The following is a 19,889-nucleotide window of genomic DNA, read 5'->3' on the forward strand; positions in this document are numbered from 1 at the left end:
GCCTCACTTGGAAGCTTGTTAGAAAGGCACATTGCAGGGCCTCAGGCCAGACCTACTGAGGCAGAGTCGGGTGAGCCACAGTCAGCCCTGCAGGTGATTCTGAGGCTGCGGACTGGGAGGACCCCCACCTGTGCACCAAGCAGCTCCCATCCAGCTCCCATCCAGCATGAGGCTCCGTCGTCTGTCTCTGTCACAAGACCCAGAAATGAATGGCAGGGAGCTTGCCCAAGAGGACACACGTGTGAGGGGCCCCTCGACCCCTCGGACGCAGGTGCACCAACCCCTGGGCCGTCCCTTGCCCTGCATGCTGGGGCCACAGCATGGGAAGAGACATCAGCACTGCCGCTCTGTCTCTACACATCTGTAAAGGGAGCTCCCAGGGACCTGGCACGTCCACAGGTGCATGTGTTCAGAGAAAGACGGAAACCCAACCTACAAGGGTTCACAGACACCCAAGAGGCATTACGTCCCTCTCCACTTAATTCTTTGAAATGTTTATAGGCCGGGTGTGGTGGTTCATGCCTGTAAAATCCAGCACTTTGGGATGCTGAGTGGAGAGGATCACTTGAGCCCAGGAGTTCGAGACCAGCCTGGGGAACAGAGGGAGACCCCATCTCTACCAAAAATTTTTAAAATGAGCCGAGCGTGTTGGTGGCCCATGCCTGTAATCCCAGCACTTTGGGAGGCCAAGGCGGGCGGATCTCTTGAGGCCAGGAATTCAAGACCAGCCTGGGCAGCATTGGGAAACCCCGTCTCTACAAAAAAATTTTAAAAATGAGTGGGCATGGTAGCGCACACCTGTAGTCTGAGCTACTCAGGAGTCTGAGATGGGAGAATCACCCGAGCCTGAGAAATTGAAGCTGCAGTTACCCAAGATTGCACTCACTTTTTTTAAACAAGTGAGACCTTGTTTAAAAAAAAAATTTTTGTAAATCATACATGAGTGGATTAATACAACATGTACTTTTTTTGTCTTGCCTCTTTCACTCAGCAGTTTTGATGTCCATCTATGTTGGGGTGTCCATCAATAGTTCATTCCTTTTTGCTGCTGCGTAATATTCCCTTCTATAGATAAGCCACAGTGTGTTCACCCACTCAGCTGTTGACATGTGTTTGAGGTCTTTCCAGGTTTTGGCTATTACAAATAAAGCTCCTTCCAACATTTGTGTACATGTCTTTGTATGGATAGGTACTTTCATTTCTCTTGGATAAACATCTAGTAGAATGGCAGTCATGGTAGATGTATACTAAATTTTTAAGAAACTACCATTCTATTTTCCAGAGTGGCGGGACCATTTCCACCAGCCCTGTGCAAGAATTCCAGTTCCTCCCATATTTGCCAACACTAGCTAATCAGTTTTTAATTTTAGCCATTTTAATAGGTACGTAGTTGTATCTCGTTATGGTTTTAGTTTGCATTTCCCTAATGTCTAATGATGCTGAGCATCTTTTCATATGCTTATTTGCCATCTGTGTATCTTTTTTGGTGAGGAGTCTTTTTGAATATTGACATGGTTTGGCTGAGTGTCCCCACCCAAATCTCATGTTGAACTCTAATTCCCAGTGTTGAGGGAAGGACCTGGTGGGAGGTGATTGGATCATGGGGGTGGATTTCTCCCTTGCTGTTCTCATGATAGTGAGTTCTTACGAGATCTGGTTGTTTAAAAGTGTGCCTTCTCTCTCCCATCGCCATGTGAAGATGTGCCTGGTTCCCCTTCACCTTCTGCCATGATTGGAAGTTTCCTGAGGCCTCCCCACCCATGCAGAACTGTGAGTCAATTAAACCTCTTTTCTTCATAAACAAGCCAGTCTCAGGTAGTTCTTTATGGCAATGTGAGAACGGACTAATACAAATATCTTGCCCATTTAGACAAAACTGGGTTGTGTTCTTCCTGAATATTGAGAATTCTTCATATATTCTAGGTACAAGTCCTTTATCATATATCTATGATTTGCAAATATTTTCTCTCATTCCATAGCTTGTCTTTTCATTATTTTAACAATGTCGTTTGAAGAAGATAAGCTTTTTATTTTGAATGAAGTCTAATTTATCAATTTCTTTTTTAATGGATTGTGCTTTTGGTGTTGTATCTAGGAAATCTTTGCCTAACCCAAGGACACAAAGTCTTCAGTTCCTGAAGCTCAAAAAGCTGTTGTGGCCAGGCACAGTGGCTCACGCCTGTAATCCCAGCACTTTGGGAGGCCAAGGTGGGAGGGTCGCTTGAGCCCAGCTTGGGAATCATAAGGAGACCCTGTCTCTCCAAAAAAAAAAAAAAAAAAAAAAAACTAACCTGGCATGTTGGTGCATACCTGTAATTCCAGCTACTCGGGAGGCAGAGGCGGGAGGATCTGTGGGCCTGGGATGTTGAGGCTGTAGTGAGCTACGATCGCACCACTGCACTCCAACCTGGGCGATCGTGCGAGACCCCATCTCAAACAAACAAACAAAAAGCTGTTGTCATAGGCCAGGCACGGTTGCTTATGCCTGTAATCCCAGCACTTTGGGAAGCCAAAGGCTGGTGGATCACTTGAGGTCAGGAGTTCAAGACCAGCCTGGCCAAGATAGTGAAACCTCATCTATACTAAAAATACAAAAATTAGCCAGGGGTGGTGGTGGGCGCTTGTATCAAAGCTACTCAGTAAAGCTGAGGTGAGAGAATTGCTTGAACCCAGGAGACGGACGTTACAGTGAGCTCAGATCACGCCACTGCACTCCAGCCTGGGTGACAGTGAGACTCTGTCTCAAAAAAATAAATAAATAAAAACAACTCATCTATTTGTTCTTACCTACACTGTGATTCAAAGGCAATTTCTACTTCCCTTTGTAATCCCCTTTCTGTGACCTAAATGAAGAGCTGAGGTTACTGGCGGGTGGGAGCTGGTTGGTTGAAGAAAAAACACTCACCTTTTTGTAGCCAAAGACAGCCTTCTATATCAGTATGGGATGATCTCCAAAACACATTGTTAATTTTAAAAAACAAGGAGCACAGGCTGGGCGCGGTAGCTCACACCTGGAATCCCAGCACTTTGTGAGGCCGAGGCGGGCGGATCACGAGGTCAGCAGTTCGAGACCAGCCTGGCCAACATAGTGAAACCCCATCTCTACTAAAACTACAAAAATTAGCTGGGTGTGGTGGCGCATACCTGTAATCCCAGCTACTCAGGAGGCTGAGGCAGGAGAATTGCTTGAACCTGGGAGGTGGAGGTTGTGGTGAGCCGAGATCTTGCCACGGCACTCCAGCCTGGGTGACAAAGTGAGACTCCGTCTGAAGAAAAAAAAAAGGGAGCTGCCTCTTTTGCTTATGCATAAAAAATTTCTGGAGGGGACAAAAGAAACCAGTTGAACAGTGAGGCCTCTGGAGAAGGGACCTGAGTGCCCCAGGGACTGGAGTGAGAGTCCAGTCTTTACCTCTTGGTACCATGGAATTTACTCCTCTCGGTTCCATGGAATTTACTCCTCTCGGTACCATGGAATTTACTTTTAGTGCACGTATTTATTACCCAGTCAAAAACAACTCTGCTGAGACTAACCTGTAATCGAAGCCTCACTGACACCTGATGCTGTTCTCGGCTCACAAGTCAGCACACTTGTTTCTTCTGTATCGTGAACCCCTGTCCCAGGGAAGGGTGTTCAGGATGTCAAAGCAAAAGCTTTATCAGAAAGTTGTCTTGGGCGGGGTGTGGTGGCCCACGGCTGTAATCGCAACACTTTGGGAGGCTGAGGCAGGAGGATTGCTTGAACCTGAAAGTGGAGGCTGCAGTGGGTCTTGATGGCATCACGGCACTCCAGCCTGGGTGACAGAACAAGACCCCATCTCAAAGCAAACAAACAAAACTTGTCTTATTGAGAAATGAAAATGCAGAGACTTGTAACCAAGTGCTCATAGCAGCTTTATTCTAGCCCCAAATTGGAAAAAACCCAAATGTCCATCAACAGTCCATCTGCAGTATAAACAAACTACAGTCTATCCAGACAACAGAATACGATTCTGCAATCGAATGACAGGGCACACTGCAACGGGGACAGCTCTCACAGATACCAGGCCAGTGAGAAAAGACTGTATCTCATATAATTTATGTGGAACTCGAGAACAGGCAAAGCTGTTCTATAGTCCTTTTTTTTTTCCTTTGAGCCAGGGTCTCACTCTGTCACCCAGGCTGGAGCGCAAGGGTGCCATCACAGCTCACTGCAGCCCCAACCTCCCAAGCTCAAGCGATCCTCCCACCTCAGCCTCCGGAGTAACTGGGACTACAGATGCACACCACCACCCCCAGCTAATTTTTTATTTTTAGTAGAGATGAGTTCTCACTATGTTGCCCAGACTGGTCTCGAACTCTGCGGCTGAAACGAACCTCCTAACTCAGCCTCCCAAAGTGCTGGGAGGACAGGCATGAGCCGCTGTGCCCAGCCTACTCCTTTTTAAATCACCAAATCAATGATGACTATATGGAGGCTCTTTATGTTTATTATATTATTCTCTCTACTTGTGTATGTGTGAATTCTGCATGAGTTTTTATAATGAAAAACATCAAACTTCAAAAACAGTCACCTGGCTAAGCGTGGAAGACACAGGCTCAGCCTGAGTGCTCTTGGAGGCTCTCCTCCAGGTGGGAGCAGGCCGGGCGGTCTCCCTTTTACTGAGCACTTGATTTTCCACTACGAGGTGCATCCTCACTAGCCTGAGAACTTAGTTAAATTTTCTCTAAAGATAAATCTTTCATCCTAGCCAGAGCAATCAGGCAAGAGAAAGAAATAAAAGGCATCTAAATTGGAAAATAAGTCAAATTATCCCCATTTGCTGATGATATGATCACATATCTAGAAAACCTTCCACCAAAAAGCTCTTAGATGGGATGAATGCAGGTAAGCTGCAGAATACAAAATTGACATACACAGATCAGTAGTATTTCTGTCCGTCAATAATGATCTAGTTGAGAAAGAAATCAAGGCAACCACACTTATAATAGCTACAAAAAAATAAAACACCAGCCGGGCGCCGTGGCTCACGCCTGTAATCCCAGCACTTTGGGAGGCTGAAGCGGGCAGATCACGAGGTCAGGAGATCGAGACCATCCTGGCTAACAGGGTGAAATCCCATCTCTACTAAAAATACAAAAAAAAAATTAGCCTGGCGTGGTGGCGGGCGCCTGTAGTCCCAGCTACTTGGGAGGCTGAGGCAGGAGAATGGCGTGAACCCGGGAGGCGGAGGTTGCAGTGAGCCGAGATCGCGCCATTGCACTCCAGCCTGGGCGACAGAGCAAGACTCCGTCTCAAAAAAATAATAATAATAAAATAAAATAAAATACCAAGGAATAAGTTTAGGAGGTGAAAGATCTCTATGAGGAAAACCACCCAACACTAATGAAAGACACAAACAAATGGAAAGACATCCCATACTCATGGATTAGAAGAATTAATAGTGTTGAAATGTCCATATTGGCTGGCACGGTGCCTCATGCCTATAATCCCAGATACTTGAGAGGCTGAGGCAGGATGGCTTGAGCCTAGGAGTTTGAGACTAGCCTGGGCAACACAGCGAGACATCATCTCTAAAAAAATTTTTTTTAATTAGCCAGGCACTTTTGCATGCTCCTGTAGTCTCAGCTAGTCAAGAGGCTGAGGCAGGAGGATCGCTTGAGCCCAGGGGTAAAAAAAAAAACAACAAGGCCAGGCGCGGTGGCTCACGCCTGTAATCCCAGCACTTTGGGAGGCCGAGGCGGGCGGATCACGAGGTCAGGAGATAGGGACCATCCTGGCTAACACGGTGAAACCCCGTCTCTACTAAAAATACAAAAAAAAAATTAGCCAGCCTTGGTGTTGGGCACCTGTAGTCCCAGCTACTCGGGAGGCTGAGGCAGGAGAATGGCGTGAACCCGGGAGGCGGAGCTTGCAGTGAGCGGAGATCGCGCCGCTGCCCTCCAGCCTGGGTGACAGAGCCAGACTCCGTCTCAAAAACAAGAACGAGATCCTGACTTTTGCAGCAACATAGATGGAACTGGAGGCCATGACCTTAGTGGAAAAAGCCAGGTGCAGAAAGTCAAATACCACATATTTTGTCTCATGAGTGGGTGCTAGAAAATGTGAACACATGGACATAGAGAATGATAGACAGTGGAGACTCAGAAGGGTGAAGGGAGAAAAGGGAGTGGATGATGTAAAACGACTTAGTGGGTACAACATACGATATTCGGGCAATGGATCCCCAACAGCCCTGACTTGACCAGTATCCAGAATGCAATCTATGCATGTAACAAAACTGCACTGTACCCCACGTTCTTACAGTGATAGAATATTTCTCCTGACTTCTCCCCCTTTTCCAGAATTCTATTTTTTTTTTTTTTTTTTTTTTGAGAAAGAGTCTCGCTCTGTCACCCAAGCTGGAGTGCAGTGGTGCGATCTCGGCTCACCGCTACCTCCACCTCCTGGGTTCGAGCGATTCTCCTGCCTCAGCCTCCTGAGTAGCTGGGATTACAGGTGCATGCCACCACACCTGGCTAATTTTTGTATTTTTTTTTTGTTTGTTTAGTAGAAATGGAGTTTCACCATGTTGGTCAGGCTGGTCTCGAACTCCTGACCTCGTGATCCACCCGCCTCGGCCTCCCAAAGTGCTGGGATTACAGGCATGAGCCACCGCGCCCAGCCCAGAATTCTATAAATAGCATTGTCCATCTGATGTCAGAGAGAGAAACAATCCCTGGATGTTACTCAGGCTGGTGGGCTATGAATACCATGGTTTGTTGTTGTTGTTTTGAGATGGAGTCTCGCTCTGTCACCCAGGCTGGAGGGCAGTGCTGCAATCTCAGCTCACTGCAACCTCCCCCTCCTGGGTTCAAGCGATTCTCCTGCCTCAGCCTCCCAAGTAGCTAGGGCTACAGGCGCCCACCACCATGCCCAACTGATTTTTGTATTTTTAGTAGAGATGGGGTTTCACCACATTGGCCAGGCTGGTCTCAAACTCCTGACCTCAAATGATTCACCCACATGGGCCTCCCAAAATGCTGGGATTACAGGCGTGAGCCGCCGCGCCCAGCCTTTTAAAAGCATTTTAAGAGGTCTCAGGCAGTGCCTTTCACAGAGAGGAGGCTGCAGCCTCCACACAGGCCTCACCCTCTCCGCCTTCTTCCTTTGACCTCGGCGTGTCCTTGATGTTGTACCCAAGGGTCTGTGCCGCTCTCCTGTGACTCTTCTTACAAGCAAATGATGGCTCCAGGAGCTGGCCTGGACCCTGAGGCCTAGAACCTGCCCCAAGGGGAAAAGCACCTGCTCATTTGTGTTTAGGCATTTACTCAACGCTTCTCTTAATGTCTTGGAAAGTGTCATTTAGGAGACCAGGCAGTGCTCACTCTTGGCTGACAACAAGATAACTGTAGACAGAAGAATCTATTATTAGGCGTCTGCATGTTCTCTTCCTAGCTCATTGCTGGCACTGTCATCCTTACGTTAGTTTCCTTATATTTTGTTTTCTTTTCTTTTTTCTTTTCCTTTTTTTTTTTTTTTCTGGAGACGAGAGTCTTGCTCTGTTGCCCAGGCTGCAGTGCGGGGATCCGGGTCCACGGGGCGTCTCTGAGCCCCCAATCCTTTACGGGGCCTTTTCCTGGGGTCCCTGTGGGCTCCATCCCGGGATGAAGGACAGAGATGTGGGATGCAGAAGGGTTCCCCGCAGGGATCCAGGTCTGGGGGCAGGAGGAGCCCAGAGGGTGGCACCATCACCCAAAGGCCTCCAGAGGCGTGGCCCGGGACAAGCACAACGCCAGCCGCCTGCGCTGCCAGGGCAGGGTCCACACCCACAGACTGTAACCTGGACCCGGGCAGGGCGGGGTCCACACCCACAGACTGTAACCTGGACCCGGGCAGGGCGGAGTCCACACCCACAGACTGTAACCTGGACCCGGGCAGGGCAGGGTCCACACCGACAGACTGTAACCTGGACCCAGGTGGGGTCCACACCCGCGGACTGTAACCTGGACCCAGGCAGGGCAGGGTCCACACCCGCGGACTGTAACCTGGACCCGGGCAGGGCGGGGTCCACACCCACAGACTGTAACCTGGACCCAGGTGGGGTCCACACCCGCGGACTGTAACCTGGACCCGGGCAGGGCGGAGTCCACACCCGCGGACTGTAACCTGGACCCGGGCAGGGCGGGGTCCACACCCACAGACTGTAACCTGGACCCAGGTGGGGTCCACACCCGCGGACTGTAACCCGGACCCGGGCAGGGCGGGGTCCACACCCGCGGACTCTAACCTGGACCCGGGCAGGGCGGGGTCCACACCCACGGACTGTAACCTGGACCCGGGCAGGGCGGGGTCCACACCCACGGACTGTAACCTGGACCCGGGCAGGGCAGGGTCCATCCACACCCACAGAATCTAACCTGGACTGGGGCAGGGCCTAAACCCGTGGACTCTAACCTGGACCCGGGCAGGGGAAGGGTCCACACCCGCGGACTCTAACCTGGACCAGAGCCTGGGAGCGTCCACACCCGCAGAATCTAACCTGGACCTGGGCAGGGCAGGGTCCACACCCGCAGAGTCTGTCTAATCTGCAGAGGACAAGGGTGGGGTCTCCCACAGAGCCAGCCTGAGGGGTGGGTGCACCTGAGGGGTGGGTGCACCTGAGGCGTGGGTGCAGTGTTCTGACCTCACGGCGGGGAGGGCACTGTTCCCAGACCTGGTTTCTGTTGCTTACGATCAAGCGCTGGGTTCCCGGGCTCGTCGCCCTCTGCCTCATGCTGGCAGGACCCGAGAGGCCTGGGAGTGCTGGGAACTGAGAAACAGTCATCACCAATTAAAAGTCCTGCTGCCTTTTATTAACACCATGCGTCACCCTTCTGTACAATATCAGTGAGAAAACACTCGCCTAAAAAAAACCTTTTGTTGCTCTAAATTCTAAGCTGAACAGTTGCTGCGATCGCCAGTGAGTTTTAATACAGCTTCCGATGAGCACATTTTAATTACCCTTTATAAACATGCTCTAAGTGAAAGTAAATTCAGACAATGTCCAGTGAGGCAGTGGGATCCCATCACACACGGACTCACAGCGCACACTACTCCAATATTTAGGAATCATTGGCGCTTGCTTTTGGTACAATCCATGTCTCCAGCCCCTGTGGGACTTCAGATTTCTGTGTTTAAGCATTAAATGCAAAATAAACCTAATTAACATGCAGTGATTGTAAATACAGAGAAACAGAACTCGAGGTGCTTCAATTATGTTGTTGTTGTTTTTGTTTTTTTGGAACAGAGTCTCGCCTTGTCCCCCAGGCTGGAGTGCAGTGGCACGATCCCAGCTCACTGCAAGCGCCGCCTCCTGGGTTCAAGCAATTCTCTGCCTCTGCCTCCCGAGTAGCTGGGATTATAGGTGCCCACCACCACGCCCAGCTAATTTTTGTATTTTTAGTAGAGATGGGGTTTCCCCATCTTGGCCAGGCTGGTCTTGAACTCCTGATCTTGTGATCTGCCCACCTCGGCCTCCCAAAGTGCTGGGATTACAGGTGTGAGCCACCGCGCCCAGCCTTTTTTTTTTTTTTTTCTTTGAGACAAGGTCTCACTCTGTTGCCCAGGCTGGAGTGCAGTGGTGTGATCTCTGCTTACTGCAACCTCCCCCTCCCGGGTTCAAGCGATTCTCCTGCCTCAGCCTCTCGAGTAGCTGGAACTACAGTCACATACTACCATGCCCTGATAATTTTTTGTATTTCTTGTAGAAACGAGGTTTCACCATCTTGCCCAGGCTCCCAGGCTGATCTCGAGCTCATGATCATGAGTGATCCGCCCGCTTCAACCTCCCACCGTGCTGGGATTAGTGAGCCACCGTACCTGGCCCAATTATGTTACTGTTTTTTTTTTTGTTTTTTTTTTTTGAGACAGAGTCTCACTCTGTCGCCCAGGCTGGAGTGCGGTGGCGCGATCTCGGCTCACTGCAGCCTCTGCCTCCCAGGTTCCAGCGAGTCTTCTGCCTCAGCCTCCTGGGTAGCTGAGATTACAGGCGCACGCCACACGCCGGGCTCATTTTTGTATTTTTAGTAGAGATGGGGTTTCACCTTGTTGGCCAGGCTGGTCTCAAACTCCTGACCTCAGGTGATCCACCTGCCTCAGCCTCCCAGAGTGCTGGGATTACAGGCGTGAGCTACCACATCCAGCCATTATGTTACCCTTATGTGACCATTTATAACATTTTTACTTGCATTTAAGCTTTAAAACAATGAACAGTACATACAAGCCGCAAAATGTGATTGTTTGCTAAGTGCAGATTTTAGTTTAATCATGAAACATTTTGAGGAATTTGAATAATATCTTTAACAGTGAAAGAATGACTCTTAAAATTGTTGATTACTTAAAAACTAAAGAGTAGATTAGGAAAATAATAAGATATTATTACATGATTCTTTCTAAAATAAATTTGAGACCGGGCATCGTGGCTCATGCGTGTAATCCAGCACTTTGGGAGGCCGAGGCAGGTGGATCACCTGAGATCAGAAGTTCGAAACCAGCTTGGCCAATATGGCGAGACCCCATTGCTACTAAAAACATAAAAATTAGCCTGGCGTGGTGGCACACGCCCATAATCCCAGCTACACAGGAGGCTGGGGCAGGAGAATAACTTGAACCCAGAAGGTGGAGGTTGCAGTGAGCTGAGATTTCGCTACTACACTCCAGCCTGGGCAACAAAGACTCCGTCTCAAAATAAATAAATAAATAAATAAATAATAAAATAAAATACATTTGAGGCCAGGCACGGTGGCTGGCTCACACCTGTAATCCCGGCACTTTTGGAGGTCAAGGCAGGAGGATCACCTGAGGTTGGGAGTTCGAGACCAGCTTGGGCAACATGGTGAAACCCCGTCTCTAAAAAAAATAAAAAATAAGGCCAGGCGCAGTGTCTCATGCCTGTTAATCCCAGTGCTTTGGGAGGCCAAGGCAGGCAGATCACCTGAGGTTGGGAGTTCGAGACCAGCCTGACCAACATGGAGAAACTCCATCTCTTCTAAAAATACAAAATTAGCCGGGCGTGGTGGCACATGCCTGTAATCCCAGCTACTCGGGAGGCTGAAGCAGGAGAATTGCTTGAACCCGGGAGATAGAGGATGTGGTGAGCTGAGATCGCGCCATTGCACTCCAGCCTGGGCGACAAGAGTGAAACTCCATCTCAAAAATAAATAAAGAAATAAAAATAAAAAATAAAAAATCTGACATACAAAGTGTAAACCAAAATGTATCTGAGACAGGTCTCAATCAATTTAGAAGTCTATTTCACCAAGGGTAAGGACATGACCAGGAGGAAGAAAAATAAAACATGGAATTACAGAATCAGCCTGTGGTCTGTACCCTTCCAAAGATGACTTTTAGGCCGGGTGCAGTGGCTCACACCTGTAATCCCAGCACTTTGGGAAGCCAAGGCGGGCGGATCACGAGGTCAAGAGATCGAGACCATCCTGACCAACATGGTGAAACCCCATCTCTACTAAAAATAGAAAAAAATTAGCTGGGCGTGGTGGCGGGCGCCTGTAGTCCCAGCTACTTGGGAGGCTGAGGCAGGAGAATCGCTTGAACCCAGGAGATGGAGGTTGCAGTGAGCCGAGATCGCGCCACTGCACTCCAGCCTGGGCGACAGAGTGAGACTCTGTCTCCGAAAAAAAAAAAAAAAAAAAGACTTTTAGGCCTTCAGTATTTAAAGGAGGAAAGTGGGCTGGAGGGGAAACAGGGAGGGTGTGGTCACATTGTTGAATCCTCAAGTTTCAAGAGAAAAGGAACAGGCAGGGGAAGAGCCGGTGCTCCAAAAATCCGCTCTTTACAAAAGAGAAGGTGAACCTGGAGTGCCTTACCCGTGGATATTTAACCTTTTTTTAATTTAATTTTATTAATTTTTTTATTATTATTATACTTTAGTTTTAGGGTACATGTGCACAATGTGCAGGTTAGTTACATATGTATACATGTGCCATGCTGGTGCGCTGCACCCATTAACTCGTCATTTAGCATTAGGTATATCTCCTAAAGCTATCCCTCCCCCCTCCCCCACCCCACAACAGTCCCCAGAGTGTGATGTTCCCCTTCCTGTGTCCATGTGTTCTCACTGTTCAATTCCCACCTATGAGTGAGAACATGCGGTGTTTGGTTTTTTGTCCTTGCAATAGTTTGCTGAGAATGATAGTTTCCGACTTCATCCATGTCCCTACAAAGGACATGAACTCATCATTTTTTATGGCTGCATAGTATTACATGGTGTATATGTGCCACATTTTCTTAATCCAGTCTATCATTGTTGGACATTTGGGTTGGTTCCAAGTCTTTGTTATTGTGAATAGTGCTGCAATAAACACATATGTGCATGTGTCTATAGCAGCATGATTTATAGTCCTTTGGGTATATACCCGGTAATGGGATGGCTGGGTCAAATGGTATTTCTAGTTCTAGATCCCTGAGGAATTGCCACACTGACTTCCACAATGGTTGAACTGGTTTACAGTCCCACCAACAGTGTGAAAGTGTTCCTATTTCTCCACATCCTCTGCAGCACCTGTTGTTTCCTGACTTTTTAATGATCGCCATTCTAACTGGTGTGAGATGGTATCTCACTGTGGTTTTGATTTGCATTTCTCTGATGGCCAGTGATGGTGAGCATTTTTTCATGTGTTTTTTGGCTGCATAAATGATGTTTAACCTTTTATCTGTAGCACCCTGCTGAGGAGCAAAAGGAAAGGCAGTTTCTCGCTTGGCCCAGCTTTCAGCTTAATGTTTTCCTTCTGGCAGAGTGAACTGGGGACCTCAGTTGTTACTTTCTTCTCATAAGAGGAAGAAGGAGTTTCAGATGATCCGCTCTGGATGTCAAGTTTTGAAGGAGCAAGTGTATTACATAAAACACGATCACTCTGTCTCACAAAAAGACTCAAAAAGTAGAAATAAAAGTGAGAACTGCCACTACTTAGTGAAAATTCTCAAAGTGGGGGATAAGGAAGGAGACCGCTACTACCCCTGCTGCCCTCCTCCCCGCATCTTGCCTAGTTCACAAGACAGGAGGAGAGAAGAAGCAAAAAGTTAGAAAAAAAAACAAAAGTAAGATAAATAGCCAGCCAACCTTGGCACCACCACCCGGCCCTAGGAGTTAAAAAAAAGTAATAATAATAACATCAACCCCTGACCTAAACTACTTGTGTTATCTGTAAATTCCAGACACTATGAAAAAAGCATTGTAAGACTTTCTGTTCTGTTAGCTGATGATGTGGCCCCCACTCACGTTTCCCATGTTTGCTTGATGTAACACGACCCTTTTACATGGACCCCTTAAAGTTGTAACCCTTTAAAAAGGCCAAAAATTTCTTTTTTGAGGAGCTCAGCTCTTAAAACGCAAGTCTGCCGACGCTCCCGGCCGAATAAAAACCTCTTCCTTCTTGAATCCAGTGTCTGAAAAGTTTTGTCTGCGGCTCGTCCTGCTGCAGTATGACAGTGAACGACCTGGACAGGCGAGGGCATCCCGTCTGAAGACCGGTGAGAATGCAGCCAGCACAGGGCCGCGGGGTTCCTCCATCTGCCTGCGGCCCAGGAAACCTTCCAGCCCAGATTCTTTCCCTCCCGGGGCAGGGCTGGGAGCACGGCCCCGTGTTCACCACCCGTGGATCCCGCCCCTCCAGGGATGTGCTCACATAACAGCCACTTTGTGCCCGTCCAGACTGGAAGACTTGCCGTCACTGACAGGTGCTCCAGGCTAGCAGCCTCTGCATGTCTGAATGTTTATTTACAGTATTTGATGGCCGGGCACAATGGCTCGTGCCTGTAATCCTAGCACTTTGGGAGGCCGAGGTGGGCGGATTGCCTGAGCTCAGGGGTTTGAGACCAGCCTGGGCAACACGATGAAGCTCCATCTCTACTAAAATACAACAAATTAGCCAGGTATGGCGGCGTGCACCTGTAGTCACAGCTACTTGGGAGGCTGAGGCAGGAGAATTGCTTGCACTCGGAAGGAGGAGGTTGCAGTGAGCTGAGATCACGCCACTGCACTCCAGCCTGGGCAACAGAGCGAGACTCTGTCTTAAAAAAATAAAATTAAAATAAATAAATAAAAGAATGGAACAAAGGGGCCATGTGCAGGGGCTCATGCCTGTAATCTGAGCATTTTGAGAGGCTGAGGCAGGCAGATCACTTGAGGTCAGGAATTTGAGACCAGCCTGGCCAACATGGTGAAAGCCTGTCTCTAGTAAATATAGCCAGATGCAGTGGCTCACGTTGTAATCCTAGCACTTTGGGAGGCTGAGACGGGTGGATCACTTGAGGTCAGGAGTTCGAAACCAGCCTGGCCAACATGGTGAAACCCCGTCTCTACTAAAAATACAAAAAAACGAGCTGCTCATGGTGGTGTGCACCCGTAATCCCTGCTACTTGGGAGGCTGAGGCAGGAGAGTCGCTTGAACCTCGGAGGCGGAGGTTGCAGAGAGCTGAGATGGTGCCACTGCACTCCAGCCTGGGCGACAGAGCGAGACTCCATCTCCAAAAAAAATTAAATAAATAAATAAATAATTTGTTAATAGCTCATTCATTCCACCAGGGAAGAGATGGCTTCCAACAAGAAGACAAGCACTAACAGACAAAATCGGGACCCAGAAGCAAGCAGGCTTGTGGATAGAGCACAGGCCCCGCTGAGGTCCAGCACCTCGAAGGAGGTGGAGCACCAGCTCCCAGGGCCCTCTGCTCCTGACCACACCAAGACTGTCCTTTACAGCAGGGGTCCCAAACCCCTGGGCCACAGAACGTGGCCTGTTAGGAACCAGGCCACACAGCCAGAGGTGAGCAGTGGGCCAGCCAGTAAAGCTTCATTTGTATTTACAGCCGCTCCCATCGCCAACGTTACCGCCTGAGCTCCACCTTGTCAGATCAGCATCAGCATTCAGTTCTCACAGAAGCATGAACCCCATTGTGAACTGTGCATGCGAGGGATTAGGTTTCACACTCCTTATGAGAATCTAATGCCTGATGATCTGTTGCTGTCTCCCATCACCCCCAGATGGGACCGTCTAGTTGCAGGAAAACAAGCTCAGGGCTCCAACTGACTTTACATTTTCAAAGTTGTAGAATTATTTTATTATTGGCCAGGTACAGTGGCTCATGCCTGTAATCCCAGCATTTAGTAGAGACAGGGTTTTGCCATGTTGTCCAGGCTGATTTCGAACTTCTAACCTCAAGTGATCCTCCCGTCTTGGCCTTCCAAAGTGCTGGAGTTACAGGCGTGAGCCACCACGGCTGGCCATATATTTTAAATTCTTTATTGAAATAACTTTAGGGCTGGGCGCGGTGGCTTACACCTGTAATCCCAGCACTTTGGGAGGCTGAGGCGGGCGGATCATGAGGTCCAGAGATCGAGACCATCCTGGCCAACATGGTGAAATCCCATCTCTATTAAAATACAAAAAATTAGCCAGGCGTGGTGGCATGTGCCTGTAGTCCCAGCTACTTGGCAGGCTGAGGCAGGGGAATCGCTTGAACCCAGGAGGTGGAGATTGCAGTGAGCCGAGATTGCGCCACTGCACTCCAGCCTGGTGACATAGCAAGACTCCATCTCCAAAAAAAAAAAAAAACAGAAGAAAGAAAGGAAGGAAGGAAGAAAGACAGAAAGAAACTTTAGACTTTTTAACAGAAAAATTGCAAAAATAGTACAGTTCCCATATATACACTTTGCTCAGGTTCTCCTGGTGTTAACATTTTACATGACTGTGGGACAGATATGAAAAGCAGGCATTGGCTGGGCAGTGGTGGCATGTGCCTGTAATACCAGCACTTTGGGGGACTGAGGCAGGATGCTCACTTGAGGCCAGGAATTTTTCTTTTCTTTTCTTTTTTTTTTTTTTTGAGACGGAGTCTCGCTCTGTCGCCCAGGCTGGAGTGCAGTGGCGCGATCTCGGCTCACTGCAAGCTCCACCTCCCGGGTTCACACCATTCTCCTGCCTCAGCCTCCCAAGTAGCTGGTACCACAGGCGCCCACCACCATGCCCAGCTAATTTTTTTATTTTTAATGGAGATGGGGTTTCACCGTGTGTTGGCCAGGATGGTCTCGATCTCCTGACCTCGTGATCCTCCCGCCTTGGCCGCCCAAAGTGCTGGATTACAGGCGTGAGGCACCGCGCCTGGCAAGGCCAGGAATTTCAAGACCACTGTGGGTAACATAGCAAGACTGTCTCTACAAAAAGTTAAAAAATGAGCTGGGCATGGTGGTACACACCTGTAGTGTCAGCTATTCATGGGGCCAAGGTGGGAGCATCACTTAAGCCCAGAAGTTCGAGAGTTCGAGGCTGCAGTGGGTAGCAGAATGAGACTCTGCCTCAAATAATGATAATAATTTACAGGACTTAAACCTCTGTCTCTTGTCCCACCAACTTTGGACAGTATCTTTCCTCTGTTCCCCCGAAGATGAGGGTCCCATCCTTTCCTCTTTCTGTCCCTCCCACCCACCTCCCAACTCATAACAGCTGGACAGTTGCAGTTCCAGAGCCAAGGTTACTATTTATAGTTAGAACAGATGGAAAATATTCACCTTTTTCATGGTTTACATGTAGATTGATGCCAAAGGCTAAAAATAAATCTGCAGTATTTTCTGATTATGGCTATATATATTTTGAGACAGAGTCTGGCTCTGTCGTCCAGGCTGGAGGGCAGTGGTGCGATCTCGGCTCACTGCAACCTCCACCTCCCGGGTTCAAGTGATTCTCCTGCCGCAGCCTCCCAAATACCTGGGATTACAGGCATGCGCCACCACACCCGGCTAATTTTGTATTTTTGGTAGAGACGGGGTTTCACCATATTGGCCAGGCTGGTCTTGAACTCCTGACCTCAGGTGCTCCACCTGCCTTGGCCTCCCAAAGTGCTGGGATTTACAGGCGTGAGCCACCACGCCTGGCCTATTGTAATTATATATTTTGATGAGTTTTCGCAAGTATATATAGTTATGTCATCACAATTACCATCAAGATATAGAACATTTCTGTTACCTCTAAAAGTTTTCTTGAGCCCCTTCGAAGTCAAACCACACCCTCGCTCCCGGCTCTGGCAACCCTGACCTGCCTCTGTCACTGTAGATTAGTTGTCTTTTTTTATGTAAGTGGAATCATACAGTATGAAAAAAAAAATTTTTTTTTTGAAACGGAGTCTTACTCTGTCGCCCACGCTGGAGTGCAGTGGCGCCATCTCCAGTCACTGCAAGCTCTGCCTCCCAGGTTCAAGCAATTTTCCTGCCTCAGCCTCCCAAGAAGCTGGGATTACAGGTGCGCACCACCACACCTGGCTAATTTTTGTATTTTTAGTAGAGATGGGGTTTCGCCATGTTGGCCAGGCTGGTCTTGAACTCCTGACCTCAGGTGATCTGCCCGCCTCAGCCTCCCAAAGTGCTGGGATTACAGGCGTGAGCCACCGCGCGCGGCCGTTCTCCGCTATTTCTGAATCTCCTCGCTCTCGCTGGAAGGAGTCCTTTCGTCTCCTGGTCTCTGGTCCTTCTCTTCCGGGCTGCTGGTTTTCCTGGTGTCTCCCAGTTACGAATGGAGACCTTGCTTCATCTTCCAGGTAGCTCACCTTCCTCTCTGGCCTCTCTCGGAAACAGAGAGGTTGACGGGAAGCCTCGTGTCCAAGCAGAGGGTTTCCAGGTGTCCCGCCTTGTGAGGCGTGGAAAGGGAAGAGGCATTGGGAACCTTGCCAGGTGCCAGACTGAGGAAGGAGTGGCTTGGGGAGCCTGGCCCTCTCGAAAGCCCTCTGGAGCAGTTGCTCCGTGGATCTGCTTCCTTGACTGGGGACGCTGGCCAGCCGCCGGTTGCCCCGTGGCCTCGGTATGGAGGATCATGGGTTCCAGCCGGGAGCTTTGTTTAATCCCCACGGTGCCAGCCCCACCCCCAGACTTGCCACGCGCAGCCTCAGAGGCCGCCTCCACTCAGCCCCGGGGTGCCTATTCTTGTCTGGTGCTTCCGCCTGGCCCCTTCACCCACCCCACACTCTACTGCTTCCCCATTCCCTGAATTCCCTCCCCCACCCTCCCCACCCACCAGTCAGTGCCGTGAGGCCCTGGGTGGGGAGGAGAGACGCTGCCTGGGCCCCGTTCTTCTCCCGCTGAGATCTCAACTTCTGTCTGTGGACAGGCGAGACCTCCACGTGTGCTGTTAGGTAGAAAAAGCAGATTACAGGCCGGACGAAGTGGCTCACGCCTGTAATCCCAACACCGTGGGAGGCTAAGGCAGGAGGGTCGCTTGAGCCTAGGACTTTGAAGCCAGCCTGGGCAACACAGTGAGACCCTGTCTAAGACCAGCCTGGCCAACGTGGTGAAACCCCGCCTCTACTAAAAATACAAAAATTAGCTGGGCGTGGTGGCGTGTGCCTGTAGCCTCAGCTACTCGGGAGGCTGAGGCAGGAGAATCACTTGAGCCTGGGACGTGGAGGTTGCAGTCAGCCAAGATCGCGCCACTGTACTCCAGCCTGCGTGACAGAGCAAGACTCCCTAGAAAGAAAGAAAAAAAGAGAGAGAGAAAGAGAGAGAGAGACAGAGGAATGAAAGAAAGAGAAGGAAGGGAAGACGGAAGGAAGGAAGGAAGGAGACAGAGAAAGAAGGAAAGAGAAGGAGAGAGAAAGAAAGAGAAAGAAAGAAAAAGAGAAAGACAGGAAAGAAGGAAGGAAGGAGACAGAAAGAAATGAAAGAGAAAGAAAAGAAAAAGAGAAAAAAGAAGGAAAGGGCAGATGATAACAAGGCAGCTAAAGCATCCACTTTCGTTAAAATACACATATATGTTCATGGGAAAGTCACAGAACAAACAAAAATGTTTACAGAAGTCACCTCTCGGTGGTAGAGTTGAAGTGATCTGTGTTTGTTTAAAACTTTTTAAATACTTCTGTGTGTTTTCTAAAAAAACTTTTTGTTTCCTCTCAGGAGCCAAAACATAAACATTGTTGTTAGGAATGTGGCAGTTTGCATCGTGGCTGAGGCATCGGGTTGTGGAATCACTGGGATCTGGTCTGTTTGTGACACGGTTTCCCTCTGTCACTGCAGGCTGGAGTGCAGTGCTGCCATCACGGTTCACTGCAGCCTTGAACTCATGGGCTTGAGTGACCCTCTCATCTCAGCCTCCTGAATAGCCGAGGCCACAGGTGTGTGCCGTGACGCCTGGCTAATTTTTTCTTTTCATATATATATATTTTATTACACTTTAAGTTTTAGGGTACATGTGCACAACGTGCAGGTTTGTTACATATGTACACATGTGCCATGCTGGTGTGCTGCACCCATTAACTCATCATTTACATTAGGTATATCTCCCAGTGCTATCCCTCCCCTCTCCCCCCACCCCATAACAGTCCTCAGAGTGTGATGTTCCCCTTCCTGTGTCCATGTGTTCTCATTGTTCAGTTCCCACCTATGAGTGAGAACATGCGGTGTTTGGTTTTTCGTCCTTGCTATAGTTTGCTGAGAATGATGGTTTCCAGCTTCATCCATGTCCCTACAAAGGACATGAACTCATCATTTTTTATGGCTGCATAGTATTCCATGGTGTATATATGCCACATTTTCTTAATCCAGATTAAGTAGAGATGGGGTCTCGCCATGTTGCCCAGGCTGGTCTCGAACTCCTGGGCTCAAGCAATCCTCCCACCTCGGCCTCCCAAACTGCTGGGATTGGAAGCATGAGCCTGCATACCTGGCTGGATCTGGATTTTTGAGTGTTACCTCCCACTTAGGAGCAGAGTGAGTGTAGACAAATCGTCTCTCCGGGCCTCAGTGTCCTCGTGTGTCACAGAGCTGTCCTGACTGTTCAGTAAGATTGCAGTGCAATGAGCCCTGAAAACTGCTGGCCCACAATAGGAAGCGCCCAGTAAACCACGGCAATGACGACTCTTCGTCTTCAGACAGAAAACAAATGGTCAGGCGGGC

This window comes from Gorilla gorilla, chromosome 6 (genome assembly GCF_029281585.2).
Source record: "Gorilla gorilla gorilla isolate KB3781 chromosome 6, NHGRI_mGorGor1-v2.1_pri, whole genome shotgun sequence".
Lineage (NCBI taxonomy): Eukaryota > Metazoa > Chordata > Mammalia > Primates > Hominidae > Gorilla > Gorilla gorilla.